This window comes from Neopsephotus bourkii, unplaced genomic scaffold (genome assembly GCF_033783945.1).
Source record: "Neopsephotus bourkii isolate Nb327-2 ecotype Australia unplaced genomic scaffold, CSIRO-AGI_Nbou_v1 NB_318, whole genome shotgun sequence".
In the NCBI taxonomy this organism is placed as follows: Eukaryota; Metazoa; Chordata; class Aves; order Psittaciformes; family Psittacidae; genus Neopsephotus; species Neopsephotus bourkii.
The window spans coordinates 7186606-7205295 of record NW_026900826.1 but is presented as its reverse complement, the minus strand read 5'-3'; the positions used below and the strand labels follow the sequence as shown (position 1 = coordinate 7205295).

The window sequence follows — 18690 nt, the reverse complement described above, 5'->3', positions numbered from 1 at the left end:
TTTGGCTGTTAGAAACATGTTTGTTTTCCCGTAATTGCGGCATAAGAGAAAGTTTTGCTAGTGGCAGATGAATGAAAACTTCAAGCCTCAGTAGGAGAGCCTCTCACTGGCCATTCAGGGCACCTTTCCTTTGTGAAGTCCTACATACTCTTGCTAAGATGGCATCTGGTTTTGCCTGAAGCATAGTGTTGGCCAGTTCTCTTGCAGCAGCTGTCTGAATGAATCCCTGCTCTATCACCAGTTGGCCAACCTAGAGCCTTCAGACCACATCATGGTTTGATCCCAGGCCTGTATCACTTCTGTGACTGCTTTTGGAGTGTCTTCCGCCCTGACAGCTGTGGACTAGTCCCTGGAGGCTCTCTTTACATCTCCACAAAGCAATTTTTCCATGTTTCATTTCTGTCCTCCTCATTATCTGCAAAAGAAAATATCTTCACAGGTCAGGTGAGATTCTTTGAGGGGTTTAACAGTATTCTGAATTGATGCTGGGGTTCTAGCAGAGAATGAGGAAGTAACCAATCTGGTTTTCTTCCCATCAGATCTCACTTGATAAGAGAATGCGTATCTGCAAAGCTGTCACCAGATGTCTTCCAGATGTGCTGTGTTCGTGCAAAGCATGTTGTCACGTTTTGTTTACATCTGGTGTTTCCGTAAAGATGTAGTGTTGTGCGTCTGTCACTGGTGGTGTGGCATGTGTAGCAGGCTGCTTTAGGGTGAGAGTTCTCAGTGGTCCTGGACAAGGAGGCTTTTCTTCAACGCATACTCCTGTACCCGTGGTTTGGGTTCGGTAGGTAATTTGGGTTTTGTTTTGTTTTAAAGTTTGTTTGGTTTTTTGAGGTTTTTTTTTATTGTTGTTGTTTTTTTCTTTTTTTCCTCCATTTTGTACCAGTCTTCTTGCCTAGTTCATGGCCTTGCATGTTTCTACTTCTGTCATAGTTAAGTGCAAAAAGGGAATGCTCTGTTCTCAAGGTGTTTATTCCTTAATCCATTTCAATTCTGGAAGGGTGGAAGTAGAAGACTGCTTTGGTGTGTAGGGGTAGCTTTAGCTGATACGAAAATACACCCGTGTGTTCTGAGGGAGCTGGAATCAGATTACTGGATAAGCTGCTGTAGGCTGAAGTCAACTTTGCTGTCGACCCTTAAGTACCATGCAGTACGGGGCAGAAGGCCCATGATGAGCAGCAGGAACGTGGAACACGTCCGCCTGGCAGAGCGCAGACCCGGGCACGGGGGCTCCTAGCGCTGGGACGGGTTCCCCCCGAGGCTTTCCGCCCGGGGTGGCCGGGGGGCGGCGGGCGCGATGCCGCGGGGCGAGGCGGGGCGCGGGGCGGGGCGGGGCGCTGCGGGCAGCCGGGGGGGGGCGGGCCCTGCGGCCGGTGACTTCATGGGGAGGCGGTGGCGGCGGGAGGTGGGTCTCGCGCTCCGTCTGCCGGTGCCGGCTGCAGGGCGGGAGGGAGGGAGGCGGCCGCTGCGGGGGGGCGGCGGTGACGGAAAGCGGCAGCTGGGGGCTGGCAGCGCCGGGGTGACCCCCCCCCCCCTTCCCCCTGCGCGGCCGGGGAAGATGGAGCTCGGTTAGCGAGGGCGCGGGAGGAGCGGCGGCAGCAGGTAAGAGCCGCTTCCTCCTCCGGTGCCCCGGGCAGCGCGGCGCGGGGCCGGGCCGGTGTCTTCCAGCGGCAGGTGTCCGCCGGGCCCGGCCCGCAGCGCTATCCTTGCCCGCGCCGGCCAGGCAGCAGGAGTTGCTGGCGCGCGGAGCTGCGGGCAGCCCAAGGCAGAGCCCGCGGCCGGTAAGGGCGAAGCCGGGCGCTCGGAAACGCCTCCCGCCCCGAGCCTCGGGGCTGCGGTGGGGCTGCGGGCAGCTCTGCCGGCTCGGCCCCCGCCCTGCCTCCCCCGACTCATCCATGGGTTCCGGGAAGGGCTTCTGCATTGCAGGCTCTCGCCCGAGCTCCGCTCCTGCGCTCGTGGCTCGGTCCTATGATAGGAGCCTGCTCCCGGGCCGGGGGTTCGGTGCTGTGGGCAGGAGGCCCGTTTGGGCAGGTGGTATCTCCTCGTGTGGTTCCTGCACCCTGCCAGGACATCTGGGGGTTGACCTCATTCCAACACACGTTAGATGTATGTGTGATGTTTGTTCTCACTCTGGTAAAGCCACAACAGAGAATCTGTCAGGATCTGTGTGAATAATGATCGTTTGGAGTTCACAGGATGCAGTGTAGTGCAGTGAGAAATAACATGCTTCTATACCATAATGCAGTGAAGCACACGACCTTACATAATCCAAATTTAAAAAGCTCACTACCCCTACGCTTACCCTGGGAGCTGCAGAAATATGTCTGTTGTAAGCTGTTTCTGGAGACTCATTAAGGATCAATCTGACACAGAGCCCTTCAAGAGCCAGCTCTGAAAATAAAGGAATAAATGCTTGACTACTTCTGCTGTAGTTCTGTCACAAGAAGTTCCTCATCACTGATCGGTATCGTGCGCATGCAGTGGTACTCGTGAGCATCCATAGCTCCGCACTGCAAGAGAAACGGTGGCTTCTGTTGCCTCTTAGATGCACCTTTAAATTGACCAACCATAGCGCTACTGTATTTTAACAGGCTCTTGAGGCTTCTCTCCCCAGGCCTGAACAGTGCTGGAATTTCTATCACACAGCTATAAATTTAATGGAAATAGGAAGAAACCTTTCACACTTTTTATTTGACCTTCAGCATCTCAGTCAAATGCTTGAAACTGGTGATCAGGGCAAGTATTTTGCAATGGAGTGGTTTAAAATATGTTGCTGGATGCAACATACACAACTGATCACATCGAGGATGACACTCAGAATGCTGAGCTCTGTAGCCAAAGGAAACTAATGTCTGATGAATTTGGCCCACATTTTATTGTAACGCAGGCCTTACAGATGACATTGACTGAAAAAAAGGTTGCTATGGCACAGATTTAAAGCAAAGTATATTAAGCTTCTGGAATTGAAAGTGCTGTTCATAGGAAAAGTGTTGTTTTATTTATAATCTGTTACTAAACTATGAGTGGTAGCTGTTGAGGCTGGGTCTGGCTCTGTTTCCTGCTTTTGGTGTAAGTCTCCCTTCTGTGGATGAAGGCCAGGTCTTCCCAGGGACGTTTGTGCTGCTCGCACAGGGGCAAGCTGGAGTTCCCCTATTGGAGCCTGGGATACAACTGAATGTCAGTGCCTGCTGCTTTCCGGGAGGCTACCTATGAAAAGCCTGTGTGCTTTTGGTAAAGCTGTAACATGGATTGTGGTGTGGAGTGGAGTTCCAGTGTGTGTGCTATGTGTGCCCACACAGCAGAAATGAGCATGTGACGTGGCACAGAGATGACGTTTTTGTGAAGCTGGCTCTTTTGTAATATTACATTTTTATGTTTGTAGTTTACAGGAAGCTCAGTCATCCTCAGGACAGCTTAATTCATGTCTAATGTAGCAGTTGTTAAGAATATGAGGTTTGGTGGGGATTAGGTCTAACTAATTATGTGCTATATGTATAGTGCAAAAATAACTGATCATTTGCTTAATCATAATATATTTCTTTTTGAAAAGGGAATTTTTTTGCAAATGGGTTTTAGAGGAATTGGGTCTTGGTTTATCAATACAGATTCAAATAAGGGTGATAATGGCTGGATGTTGGAGACTTCAAGGAAGTGTGGAATGAGCAGGTGGGATGGTGCTTGGTCTTTTCATAGTAAGCCTGGCTCTGCACATCATTGCCCCAGCACATCTCCCTTGTTGTCATGTTGGCAGACACAACAGAAAAGCCAGAGGACGAAGAGACTTGAGTCTGTCCTGCAGGTCAGGAATGCTGTAGGGCTGTAGGTGTATGTGTGAACACTGACTCAGATCTTGCATTGTGCCAAGTGCTGCCATAGCTGTCCTTCATGTTACTGATTAGAAAAATAGGGAATTTACGTTTTAATTAGCCAAAATACTTTATATAGAACACTTTAATTTAAAACAATATATTTTAAATCTAATTCCTGTTATGTTTTCATGTCATTTAGTCTTGTGTGAGTTCATTTGTGTCCTGTGTTATTTGGGGGAGGAAATGGTATTTTACTATATTTTTTAATTTACTGCGTAGACAAATAAGAACTTTAAAAATGTGTCATCTTGTCACGTATTGTTATTTATCTCATTATTGCTTTTAAACACGGTCACTTCTATAGTCTTAATAGGAGGCAAACAAAACTGGCAAGGTGTTCCCATGCTTATGTGTTGCAGGAGAGAAAGTTGGAGTTGAGAGAGAGAAAGGACTAAGAGACCTAGCAGAATATTTGTCACAGAATAGTCTAGACCTCAGATTTTACAGTGCTTAATGAAGCCTCCTTCTGTTGAGTATATTGTACTTCCAAAAAAAATCTGAAAAAATAAAAAATCTGAATCTCCTTTTTTCTTAAAATGCAGAAATGTCTTAGGACTCACGTTAAACAAAAATTAAACACAAACTTTTAATTAAGGAGGCGGAAAGCCCTTAGAATATCAAGTGCAACTGTTCCTAAATTGAAGACTGAAATAAAAGGCTTGCTTTGTTTTCAAAGATAGAAGCCAGGGATAGGTGTTTTGTGAGAGCATGCAGTGATAGGATAAGGGGGAATAGCTTTAAACTAGAAGAGGGGGGGGTTTAGAAGAGATCTCAGGAAGAAGTTCTTCCCTGTGAGGGTGCTGAGGCGCTGGCACAGGGTGCCCAGAGAAGCTGTGGCTGCCCCATCCCTGGCAGTGTTCAAGGCCAGGTTGGACACAGGGACTTGGAGTAACCTGGTCTAGTGGAAGGTAGTCCCTGCCTGTGGCAGGGGTTGGAACTGCATGAACTTTAAGGTCCCTTCCAACTTCAACTCTTCTATGATTTGATAATTTTATAGACTACCAATTCATTTATATTTGATCTGTGCTGCACAGCCATGCAGGTGCGTTCATAGATATTTAGGCCAAAACATAGACCTAAATGGTACATGGACCTTCTAAACAGTGTTGCCCTAATGAGAAAACTGGGAGATTAATTTGGCTGCTGAGATGAGCCGTGTAGTCTTACGCAAGAGTAAAGTGCAATATAAATATTGCATAGATGTTATATTGCATCTGCCTGTACTTCATCACTGATGGGTTCCTAAGACAAAGCATGACAGAAACCTGAGGAAATTGGATGTCCCCAGATAAGATGGTGAATCTGCCCTCAAATCTTTGAAAGTAAATAACTGGTTGTATTTTAAAGGCAGATTAAGTAGTTTATGCATGTAAATGTAACAATGCAACTATTCTACCGTCAAATATTCGTTGGTCCCTTTCTTTAGCTGTCCTTCTCCAACTACCAAACCAAGGGAAGTTTTAAATCTAACAAGTATGGAGATACTGGGGATATGACAGACTTACAGTTCTAGTTTTGTATTGTTCTCCCCACGTAACTGCTTCTGTTATGAGTATTTCTGATTTTAAGAGTTTGATGAGAGGAAGTTAATTGTGATATATTTCGAGTCTCAGTCTACTTCAGTTTCTTGTTCTTCTGTTTGAAGTCAATGGTGTCTATTTTAGGCCATGTTTATCCCAGTGATTTTTAGCCATAGAGCTCTGCTGTAGTGTTTTACTGCAGAATATTATTGACGCTATGTGTACTTATTTAATATCTCTTGAATGGACCCTTGGCAAAGCTTTAGGCTTGAAATAGAGGAATTATTGGACTTGCTTACTAGATTTACTGAAAAGGTTTATAAATTCATTTAACATTTTAAAGTCTCTCAGCCTTTTGAAATACACTTTAGTTTGGAAAAAAAGAAGATCAGAAATCCCAGGACAAAAGTATGAATTAGCTCTGAAATAGTTTGAAAATGCAATTTCTTATGTAATTTATAGAAGAAGTGGAGGATTTCTAGTGGTGAAGGTATTTTTGAATGTTTGGGGTTTTCCCTCTGAAAGAGCATATCTGCAAATACTTCATGATGCTTTTAGTTAAATGAGTGTGTTTGACATTGTATGTTGAAAATTTAATCAGTCAGAACACTGAGTTACGCTCTGATCACAGTTTCAGTCTTGCATGGGGTGTTTCAGTACCATTTAACCCGTATAAAGCATGGGTTGGGTAGTGGTGGTGATTGTTTTTTAAAAACAAAGATAAAGTACCTGGTTTTATCTGTCAGTGTTTTGCAGATATTCAGTACATTACAGTGGATTTTTATTCAGTTGCACATTCTCTTGGGATTGCTGAGTAATCATCGGCATTGACTGGTTAATCAGAGAAGGTGCAAATCCTGTGTGAAAACTGAGCAAGCTAAAGTGAAAGAATTTTGGTTCTGTGTGTTTTTTTTTTTTTTCAGCAATGGTTGAATTTCCACCATTGTTTTCAAAATTAAAGTTAGGAACACTGAGAACTTGTTCTTTAATTAGATGCTTGAAATACCACATTTCTAATCCTGATGGCATCTCATGCCATTGGTGACCTCTGTCATATGGAAATGTATGAAGTTGTTACCGCTGCGTATGTCCAGGAGATGCAATATATCCCTAAGTTACTACTATATTGTTATCAGGAACGTGTGATTAAAATGGCTAGCTGCCATGGTGACAGCACCATAGAAACTGGTAGAATAATTATTGCCTAATAGAAAATCTGAATGAAAAAATTCTCTATTTTTGTCTTCTGTTTCAGCACCTTAGCAGGAATGAAACTGCTGATGTTATTTTCCTGATTGAAAAAATCATTGAACAAATTCCTTTGCTATGTGTTACACAGCTGATCAGAGTGAGGTTATTGTATTGGTACTGTTGAAACATTAGATGTGTGAGTGACTGATGATGCAGCCGTTCCATGGACTACTTCTAGTCTCAAGAAGGGCATTGAAATAAGATCTTTTTTCCAGCATTGATCTTTGTTATGAAGTCACTTTACTCTCTTCTACTGTAATTACTTTCTAAATAGTACAGTAAGTATAATTCTCTTGGAAAGCACTCTTCCAGCAAAGAGGGACTACTGCTATGTCCTGTAGGCAGTGTCTACATCGACACTCAAAGCGTAGGAATGACAGAACTTTAATTTGGAGCCTGACATTGTAAAAGGTTTTGTCTGTCTCAAACTATGCAAATCGTGCATACAAGAATGCCAAATAAGACCATACAGCAGATAATATCCGTACTTAATTAGCTTTTCCTGTCTCTTTTGTGATCTATTACAATAAGTAACAAAGTGTGAGGAACAGTCCCTGACTTGGATTGCTCTGTCTCTTGGCTGGAATGAGTCATTTCTCTATTGCTGTTAAGTGATTCTATCAGGTACTTACACCCCGTTGGAAACTGCTAATCAAGGACGTGGAGCAAGTGATCCTAGATATATCTGTCTAAGTATATACTCATTACATTTCTGTGCAAACACTTACACTGCCTTCAAAGCTGCTGAGATCTGCTGCAAAGGAGCTTTTATCCTGTGTTAATTTTCCCTGTTAGCACTGAGGTCAGTGTAAAGGACAGATTCTTGATGGTGGTAAGCTTGAGTTTATAATTTAGGTTCAGACTGCAGCAAACAGTAGTAGTAAGCACAGACTGTCAAACTCTACACTTAGATACAGGTATGACAGCACACTCACTCTAATCAGGCTAACATACATAACATAGCTTACCTGAGAACAGAACCGAGACCCAAGTGTTACAGGTAGATACGTCAGCAACAAGTAGTCTGTCTAGTGTGCTCACCAGAAACCTGCCCATCTCTCACCTAAGAAGAATATATAATATCCCAGTGGCCTCTATTTTAAGCCTTAGAGCTGTTACACTGTCAATTCCAGAGGAAAAGGGGACATACAGCTGTATTAAATAACACTGTGGTAATGGGAAGGGATTATTTAGTTGTTCAAGGCTAGGTTGGACAGAGCCTTGGGTGACATGGTTTAGTGTGAGGTGTCCCTGCCCATGACAGGGGGGTTTGAACTAGGTGATCTTAAGGTCCTTTCCAAACCTAACTATTCTATGATTCCAAATAAAGCATTGATTTAGCAAACTATAATTAAGCGTGAAGCGATGAAATCACCTCCCTGGTCTCTAAATAACTCTTTCCATCTTTGTCTCAGGAAGAGTACAGGTGAATTAAAGGAAAGGTAGAGTATAAAGGAAAGTCAGATTTATGTAATTCCAACAGAAATAATGGCAGAATATGCAACCTGTGGAAAGATTCAGGGAATTTCATGTGTTCATGACTTCTACAAATACTGCTAAATAAGAGCTGGAGAGAAGCTGCCTTTCAGCACAAGTTAATAGTTAAGTAACATACAACATAGTAGCCTTCCAGAGAAGGCCATAAGAAAAACATTAAATAAAGTCAGATTGATACAGTGTCTGCTGTTTGAGAAGTTGAGGCTCTTTGCTGTTAATAAATTGCTATTGAAAACCTTTTCATTAGCCATGAATACTGGATGCCCAAGCGTTCAGAAATTGAGGATTAAATTCAGAGATTGTGAGCTTAACCTGAAAATTTGGAGTTCAAAACAAAAATCGCAACAGCTGAGATGCTTTATATCAGTTGAAGTTTTTTCTCAGTAGTGTCTCATGTTTGTTTTTTCAATAATAATAAATGTAAGACTTGAGACAAAAGCACGGGAGGGCATGTCAGTGCCAAGTCATGTACAGGAAGTTCCAGGTCTGAGTGAGAGTTTGTCACAAGGTTTTAAGGTCCTATGAGTTATTCTTGTGTATATTATCATGAATAAGTTCTTTCCTGTTAGGGTGGTGAGGCACTAGAATGGGTTGCCCAAGGAAACTGTGAATGCTCCATGCCTGGTGGTGTTCAAGGCCAGGTTGGACAGAGCCTTGGGTGATATGGTTTAGTGTGAGGTGTCCCTGCCCGTGGCAGGGGGGTTGGAACTTGATGATCTTAAGGTCCTTTCCAACCCTAACTATTCCATGTTTCTATGATATTATCATGTATAGTTTTGATATCCTGGGAGATGGGGAGTGAGAGGGAAATTGGGTTATAATCTTTGTAGAAGTATTGTAATATTGGGCTTTATATAATGTCTCTTCTGTCTTGAAAGACCTTTGTGAAGGAACAAATTTTTAAGCCATGTAGTTGGGGATGATTTTAGTGGATGAGTAACACTTGGAATGACAGGTCCTGTAGAAGTTAAGCATTTCTTAACAACAGGGAGTTTGTTCCTTCAGGCTTCTTTATATGAATATAATATTCTAGGACCTCAGATACACGGAACTTGCATCTTTCTGTTTAAAATTGCAGTTTTCTTGCCTGTTTGTGTTATGGTAGAGTGCCTCCTTTCATTGCTAAATACTTGGGGGCAGGGTTTCAGCTAAGCTAGGAAGAGTTGTTTGAATTCATACAAATAATCCTGCTCTTCTGGGAGGTACCCAGAAGTGCTTTACTGATTTTGCTCTCATTCTTGTCTGTCTGTAATCATACCTGTATCTCTCTGCTCTAACATTCCAAACTGAGGATGCTGAATAGATAAGGATTGTATAGCAGTTTGGGGCAGAAAACACAATTATAGATACTCATTTGTGTATAAGCAAACTGTGAATGCTCAAAGCAGAATTTAGTCAGGACAAATAGAAGGATGCCTATTCTTGGCAAGAATGGGAGGAAACTGAAGGCTGTGAAAAAAAAAAAACATGTTCTGTGAAGGTTACGCAGTTTTTTCACCTTGTTCAATGAGAAGGTTCTCTTGAAGAAGCCCTGTGTAGAGGTCTGTAATGTCTCCTGGGTGACATGATTTACACTTACCATTCTGCATTGTTCAAAATTTCCTCTGACATTGATACGTAAAAGCATGTGCAGGAGAAAGTAGCACTAGGAAATACAGAGCTGTGTTGTTTGTAACAATAATCATTATTATGTTGTCACTCTCTGGACTACATAATCTTTGTAACAAGAGATACCCAAATTTTTTATCACTTAATCCGTCCGAAATACTTCCCTCAGTTCCTTCACTATTTAAAGGGAAAATCCCTGTCACTGGCACAGAAGGATGGGTTAAGCAGAGGCTGGATGGGAAATTCGAGTTTCAGGACTTGCATCTGGGAGAATTAACAATTTTACAATGAGGTCCTGGAATATTGGAACTGGCTTTGTTTGTGATTATAAACATATGCTGCAAACTAGTCATTGCTTAGGAGACATGGGGGAAATCTTCCTTAAAGCAAGGCTGAAGGCACTGCTCTACCAGCACATGCTCCTTGCTGATATGAGGTATTGCTTATCCACAGGCCTGGTAGTGCTCTGACCGCAGAAGGTTGATATGCTCACTTCAGCAGATAAGCAATATGTACTCATGCTGGAAAGCCTGATGAATGTGCATCCAGTTGAGGTATTGCTAGCTTGGCTGCTCTCCCTCAGCACTAATGCAGATCAGGTGCTTGAGATAAGCTCTTATGAGCACAAAATGTTGCACTAGTGAAGTGTAGACCTCAATTAACATGGAAATATAAATCACTGCCTTTTTGCTACCGCTGGAAATGAATATTCATGTCTGATCAGCTCAGTTCTAAGTATCTGGAGTTGATTGAGGTGGTTGCATCTAGCTGATAATATCGTGACTTTCTTTGATACAGATTTGGAGAAACGGAGCCATTATAATTTTCCATCCCCCAATTTTGTCTCCTAAAATTTGCTTTACATGAAAATGGGGGAAATGGTTTCTTCAAGGGCTATTGAGTTGTTAACTTTCATTCCACATGCTTCTCATATTCAATACAACATGTTTCTCTATCCTGTATAGAGGGATATGTACTCATTAGAGAAGGTATCTCTGAAGCCAGTTGGTTGTCATTAAATGTATACTTACAGCTATCAAAGAAAACCAGGAAATAGCCTTTTCTGGCTTTATTATGAAAATTTATCTCCCTAAAGAAATGCCTTTTTTTTTTTTTTTTTTTGTGAGGGAAAGGTTGGAGGAGCACATAGTTTTACTGTGTGTGCTGTGTGTCACTGTGGGTAGGCAAACTATGGCTGGCTTAACCCCAGTCACTATCCTATAGAAGTTATGGTAACATACATATGCACGTGTTTTCTGTGAACCATTTTTTCTCCTACAAATCTGAGACGTAGTCATTGGAGGAGAAGATGATTCTGTCTGTAGTAAATTCCTCAAGAGTCATGCTGCCATGGTCCTTGGGAACTGGGGAAAAAGAGGTCTGGAACTTCAAAAACACAAACTGAACCAATCCACCTCCCCCAAAACACTGAAATGGACTTTGTTTTGTAGTAAAATAATGCCAGAGAATAGCCTTTGAGTTGTGGAGTTTTGAGTATCCTTGGCAGAAGATGACCTCAGAGGGAACAGTATGGCAGTAAAATACTTTTTAAGCTGAAATGCTAAAGCAGTGAATGGCCAACCAGTGGGTTCAGCTCACTGCTATTGCTGCTACACAGTTTGCACCTGCAAAAAAAAAGTTTGCTGTCAGAGAGCTTCATTTTAAGTCCCAGATGTTTTAAAACAATTCTCATGACTGATATCTATGGAAAAAAACCTGTTTTGTGCTGCTTGAAATGATGCCATGTCAGTATATTTGCTTTTAAAGTGGGGCAGAATGTAACTGAATAAAATTATTTGCTATTTAGGTGTGATTTCTTGGCGCTGTTTTATCTGCAAGCCATGCCTTTCTTGGAGATGGCTATGGAAAATACATTGTGTTTAGATGGGAGGGATAACAAAAGAGGAGTAGATTTCCGATAAATTTGTACCCTCCCGGTATTGTACACTATATTTCATGGTCTTAAGAGCAGGTAATTTTATAACTGAGCATTTTCTGTGTTTACAGAATGTGTTAGTAGCAGGATTCCATAGTATTACAGGAAACATCTTACAGTTAAGAATAAGCACATTGCCTTTAAATATGTTAGCAGTAGTGCACAAAGTAATGTGTTCTGCTGGAATACATCTTCCTACGTATGTAAATGTCACAGGATTTGATCAAGTTGATAAAGTCTAACAGCAAGCAGATTGTTCAGTGGTTTGGTAGATCTTTAAGTATTTTGCAGCAGAACATTTAAGTTTTGTGTGTTAATACTTGAAATAATTCTACTTTTGCTAGAGAGACAGAGAGAGGCTAAAGTCAGTTATTTTATAATATCAGTAGCCTATGCAGAGAGAACTGTTTCCAAAGCTCCCTGACTCACTTGAAAAACTGACTACAGGTCCTTAAAAGATCACTTTTTATAATGGGATTTAGGCTTCTAGGTCATATAAGGTATTTTTTTAAAGTTTATTCCTGTCCTGATAATTAAGCTGCAGATCAAGTTGTAACTTTATTTGTAGGCAAGTTGTAAAACCCCAAGTGAAAACATTGATTCTGTACCTGAAAAGGTGGAGCTGCACAGCTGACCCAGCCCTTGTGTCCCCTGGGTGACATCGCTCGTTACTGGTCTCCAACTGGACATTGAGCCATTGACCACAACTCTCTGTGTGCTGCCATCTGGCCAATTCTTTATCCGCAGAGTGGTCCATCCATCAGATTTATGTCTCTCCAATTTAGAGAAAAGGATGTCGCACGGGAAAGTGTCGAACACTTTGCACTAGTCCAGGTAGATGATAAGTTCTCTGACCCTATCCTTCAGCTCTGTAGCCCCATCATAGAAGGCCACCATACTGGTCAAGCATAATTTGCCCTTAGTGAAGCCATGCTGGCTGTCACCAAGCACCTTCTTGTTTTTCATGTGCTTCAGCATGCTTTCCAGGAGCATCTGCTCCATGATCCTGCCAGGTGAGGCTGACTGGTCTGTAGTTTCCTAGGTCTTCAGTTTTCCCCTTCTTGAAAATGGGGGTTATATTTCCCTTTTTCCAGTTTTTGGGAACTTCACTTGACTGCCATGATTTTTCAAATATGATGGACAGTGGCTTAGCAACTTCCTTCGCCAGCTCCTTCAGGACCCGCAGAGGGATTTCATCAGATACCATGCACTTGTGCACATTCAAGCTCCTAAGGTGATCTTGAACCTGATCCTCTCCTACAGTGGGCTTGAGGTCTTCATTCTCATGGTTCCTGCACCTGCCTTCCAAGACTTGAATGGTGTGGCCAGTGTCCTTGCTGGTGAAGACTGAGGCAAAGGATTAATTGAGAAACCTCAGCCTTCTCCAAATCTAGGATAGCCAGTTCTACTGTTTCCTTCCAGAGGTGGCCCATATTATCCATAGTCTGTCTTTGGTTTGCAGTATACCTATGGAAGCCTTTCTTGTTATCTTTGACACCTCTGGCCACTCTGTTCTAACTGGGCCTTAGCTTCCCTGACCTGATCCCTAGCTTCCCAAACAATGTCCCTGTATTCTTCCCAGGCTGCCTGTTCTTGCTTCCACTTTCTATAAGCTTCCTTTTTCATTCTGAGTTTTCTCAGCAGCTCCTTAATTAGGAGCATCCCTGCTCTTAATTTCGTGCAGAAGAATATCTTTTCCAAGGAAAATGCCATTCATGCTATGTTTCCTTCAATGTTTGTTGAAGGATCCAGTGTACTCAGAAATAGAGTGCCTTTCTTTTCTGTGTCCTCCCTCCATTTTAGGTTTAAAATCATTTCAATTTAGTGAACCCTATCTTGTTCGTTAAGATTGTTTCCAGTTTTAATTCACAATTGAAGTAATTTAATTTCAGTTTATTTTCCTAAAAATAACAAAAGGAATTGATTGGCAATCAGTTACACTTCATCTGCTGATGTGGATCTAAACATACGGACGATCTGCTCTAAATGGATGTTGTCTTATGAATCCCATGCTTGCCAGCCATAGGGTTTACACTGATTTGGGAATAATGACAAGTCATCAAACAAATTTTCTAAAATAATTATTTTCCTTATCTCTCAAGAAAAATTTCGAATTAAACTGCCCCAAAATGGGCAAAGGTATTAAGAGTAATAAGGTTTGCTTTAATGATCAGAAGAGTAGGGCTTAAAAGCTCTGTTTTTATTCTAGAATGTAGTCCTATGTACTGATGGATAAGTTCTTCAGAGCCTTTGTGTCTGTTGTTGACTGAAGTGGGGATTTCATGTTTTGACTCAGAGATGCCTAGGGTGTAATTCACTGTACTGCTAAGTCCAGTGTGCCATTATGAGGTTTTATGGTCTCGTCTTCTGATAGCACTTAAGCTATAGAACTTGGTGGTGGAGTTCCTGCTTAAAGCACTTTAGATGTCTTTGAACTATAACATCCTTTCCAGAGAGACACTCTTGACTTGTAGACTCTAAATTCATTAGATGAATACTATGAATGCGTAAAATGTAGCAGCTGTGGTCACACAGGTTGTACCTTTGTGGTTTAAAGAAACTCTTTTGTATTCCCTTTCTTATGACTAAGAATGAAGTTGAATGAATAGCCTGGGTTTGAAACATGATTGTGAGGAGAGAATTTGCTTTTGTATGATAGCTGAGCTCAGGATGTCTCAATTAACCTGTAGGTATATGCAGGTTTTAGAATGACCATGACTTAAACCATACGTACTATATTTGTAAAAGTGATCATAGAGTGTGAGACTTAAAGTAGCTACGTACTTTTTATGTATCTGTCTTTGATAGAACTTGCTTTCTATGTATTTATGTTTTAGAAATTTACTCTGATAAAAAGCTCCATTTGGCTTCAGTTGAGATCATACAGAGCTTTGAAGGCTTGCATCTATAAGTCAGGCTAGAGAATCAGGGCCAGGATGGAGAAGCTGCTCATGCTATTGTACAAACTGGCACTTGAAGTATTTTATATGTCCAGAATTACCTACAGTGTTATTGTTTGGGGGAAAAAAAAAGCTGTCTTTCTTAGCAGCGTAAGCTGGGAGAGTTCTTAAACTTCATGCTCAGCTTCAAGCTTTGTATATGATCACTGAAGATGAGTATCTGCCTTAAATAAAGGAGTAGGTTATAAAACTTTTGAGAGCTGTTCATGCAGTCTTTGCTAGTTCAGAGACCTTGAGGGTAACATAATTTCAGTAGCAGAGCTTGCTAGCTCCTGTGTGTCAGTGTGGTGTTAATGGGAAGAGAACGATAGTGTATTAATAAACATGCATGCTCCCAAGCTGAATTGTTATCAGTCTGTTTAAAATATTTTAGTTGTCTTTACAGATCTTTACTGTTCGTGAAATTACCTCCTAAGATTTTGTCTATCTGAAAAGATGCAATAAAATGCCTGAAACTATATTAATATGCCATGAGAGCTTTCCTAATGAAATTAATATGGCATTTATCACCTTTTTAGAGAGGCTTTTTTACCAATTACAGCAGAAAATGAACTCCTAAGAGACAGAGATTCTCTTTTCTTGTCCAGGCTTCTCTACTTCTGCTGCTTCCTTTCACGATATGAAATGGAAATGGTGAAAGAAAATTTAATTCTTTGATACCTTTCCATGGCTTCATAACTTTTTTGTTATTAATTGTGAACTTCGGGTTTAGGTGTTTCAGTTTTTAATTGGTAGGCTGTGTTTTCCCCTGAGGTAGCAGCAACTAGCAGTGGGAAATTTACCTTTCTTTCGGAAGAATGTGGTTTCCATTTTCTACCAAAACGCTTTTGTGATTGCAAAGCAAAGCTTCAGTTGGAGACCTGCCATTATAAAGTTGAATTTTGTGGATGTTTTCTGGGTTTGGGGAATTGATTTCTTCTTTTCTCTTTATGCTTAAGTTTTGTAAGTGGTGAATCAACTGTGCTTGAACTTTTGTAAATAGGTAGCACTCTTCATAATTGCTGAGAACTAACAGGAAACAGCATGACAGCTGCCAAAGGTGAGTCATAGCTAAAACCAGTGTGCAGTGGAGCTGTGTAGTGGGGTTTATTTAAGAACCCACAAAATTGAAGATTTTTATCATCTGATTCATGCTGCATACCCACTACCTGTTCTGCTGCCAGCACTGCACTCACAAGGTTTTGACTTCCTTTCCCAGTAGGGAGATTGCTGCTGGTTTGGGAAGGTTGGGTAGAAAGTTGCGTTGGTTTGTGTTGTGCATCTCCTTGTAGTTACCAACCTTGGGTATCACTGCCCACTGTTCCTGGGCACCCCTGCCATTCATTTGTTCCCATGCATCTCTGATCTCTGGGATTTTCCCTTGATTCTAAAGTCTTTTCTCCAGTTATTCTTTTCACTAGGACGGCAACTTTTCACTTGTACCAAAAGCTGTGTTTGGTGCCAAGAGAAATACCTTCATTCACCTTGTCCTAGTCTCTGATCTTGACTAACATGAATCTCTAGCTTCTGCATCTTTCTTGGAGGAACTGAATTTGTAAGATTATTTATTAGGGAAGAAGTCCAAATGTGGATTGGTGCTGAAACAGGGGAGACAGCTTGTGACTGTCAGTTTATGTCTTGTGACAATTCCAGGATTTATTCTATTTGAGGTCTTACAATGTGAGAGCTTCCACATTCTGCAGTATTTCACATGGCAGGTTTCAGCCAGCTTTACAGTCCTTTAATCATGCAGAAGTCTTCCCTGTTGACTCTGCGTAGAAGCATACAGGTAACACTTTTAAAAGGAGGGTGGCCTAATAGTAGCAAGAAAATGTCTTATTGTGATTTTTGATTACGTCTTTTTAACTTTTAATCTAGCTTCTTGTTGATGACCTGTTCTTTGGTGCTTCTTACCTTGTTAACCCTTTGCTGGGCTAGGACAGGGTCAAGTTTCCCCTTGCTTTCTGAGTCAGGAGCTAAGCTGGCTATTGTGTCCCGTCTGGAGGTAATGGGCCTCAGAAACAGGAAGCAATTTTGGGAGGTTCGTGGTCCAAAAACCTTGCTTGTGTGTCCTGCTTTGAGCATTCCAAAACTTCTTTCTATGACTAAAATGCTGTCTTGGGTTCAGGGGTAACAGTTATTTTTCTTCTTCTTAGTAGCTTGTGCAGTGCTGGGTTTTCAACTTCAGTCTGAGAGCAAGGCTGATAACACACCAATGGTTTTAGTTGTTCCTAAGTAATGCTTACTCCAGTCAAGGACTTTTCAGTCTCATGCTCTGCCAGTGAGGAGGGGCACGGGAAGCCAGGAGGAAGCAGAGACAGGACACCTGACACAAACTAGCCAAAGGGGTGTTCCATACCATAGCATGTCATGCCCAGTATAGAAACTGGGGGAGCTACCTGGCAGGCCAAGATAGCTGCTTAGGCGGGGCTGGGTATCGGTCAGTAGGTGGTGAGCAATTGCATTGTGCATCACTTGTGTTTGTTGGTTTCTTCCGCTTTTCCCCTTTTATTTTTCTGTTCTCTCCCCTTGTTATTTCCCTTATCATTATTATTATTATTATTGGTGGTAGCAGTAGTAGCTTTACATTCTTTCGATTCTCCTCCCCATCCCTCTGGGAGCAGGGGCAGGAAGAATGAGGGGAAGTGAGCGAGAGGCTCGTGGTTCTGAGTTACCGGCTGGGTTTAAACTATAACAAATGCTTTTATGCTTGAAATAAATATGAATGGACTTTCTGAGACTACATTGTAGGAGCAGCACTATACTTGCTGTGGTTATTAATTCTGCATTTCAGGATATGTGGAGGAGAGAACATTTGGAATATGAAGAACAGCTTCAAAGATGAGCAAACTTCTTCATTTTCTCATGCCATAGGCCCTTCAAGGAGCAGATATTCACCTCTTACTCTTTCCTTGCACGGTTTCTGCAGCTTTTTTTTGTGCCGATTTCTTTGCATCTGTGGTTTATCTGCATGTCCAGTGTTCCCAGGAGAATGCAGTGTGGAGTCTGATTGTTTCTTCTGTTGGTTTAGCAGCGTTTTTGCTGCTGATTATCAAATTTTGCTGAGGATATTTCAGCCAGCTCCAGGAACTGTGCTGCTGACTGCAACCAAAGGCATAGTAACAAAACGTGTGCTTCCCACACTGCTTATCAAAAACACCTCTGCTCTTTGATGTGGAAGGAAATGCACAAAGTACTTCTTGTGCAGTATTCTCTGCTTCCATGGCAGAACCAAAGGAGGTGTCCTAATATTTTTTATCTTAAATTTAATCAAGTAGAGAAAAGGGGTCAGGAACCCTTGTAGAAGGAAGTATCACAGCTAGCTTGCTGTTCCTGGTGTTCAGCATAGGCTTTTTCTGTAGGCCCTTCTTTTCTCTTTCAGGCTGTCTATCCTAGGCTCACAGCAGGGAATACAGTGGGAATGCAGTAATGTATAGTGAAGCTGTGGCCCTGCTGACTTTCCAAGAGAGAAGATTTGGGAAGCATTGAGACTTTCAGGAAGTGAGTGATCCAAGGCTTTTTTATGCTCTTCAGTGTGGGTTTTCTTTGAATTTGCTTGGGATTGTTCCAAAGTTGCACCATGGGTATTTTGGTTTTGGTGGTGTGGTTTTTGTTTGGTTGTGGTGTCTGTGTTCCCCCCTTACCTCTCACCCCCAAAAGCATAATATCTGTACAGAATCACTACAGTGTTCTGGTATGAGTGCCATAGTCGCTTTCCAGGTTCTCCCCAAAATCTTGAGCCATTTCTCATGTGAGGTATTTTCGGTGTGGATTAGCAGACAGCCAAGCAGCATATGGGCAATTTCTTGTTTCAAATAAAAAGCCTTATTACTGTTAGCACAATGCAGCTTTAAAAGCTATTGTACAGAGTTTATCTTGGTTATGGTGAAACACTTAAAATGCTAGGCAGTTTTTTAAGTGAAATGTTTTGGTGCCAATGACTATTTGCTTAGGATTCATGTGCAGTCTTAGAAGTAAAGAAATAGTCAGCATCTGTTGAGAGTTACAGCTGTGCCAAAATTTGTTATGGATTTGTTTTTCAATCACAGGAAATCTGAAACGAGGGG

At 41.9% G+C, this 18690-nt stretch overlaps 1 protein-coding gene across 4 annotated transcripts in view; it reads left to right on the top strand.

Annotated features, from left to right (window-relative positions):
• Nucleotides 1-1387: 1387 nt before the first annotated feature.
• Nucleotides 1388-18690, top strand: part of OTUD7A (OTU deubiquitinase 7A) — a 115500-nt gene continuing 98197 nt past the window's right edge. For 3 of the 4 annotated variants that reach the window (XM_061347567.1, XM_061347563.1, XM_061347565.1), the window contains exon 1: nt 1415-1605. The gene's annotated coding sequence lies outside the window, so the exon portion shown is untranslated. The other variant, XM_061347564.1, reaches the window with a different exon arrangement.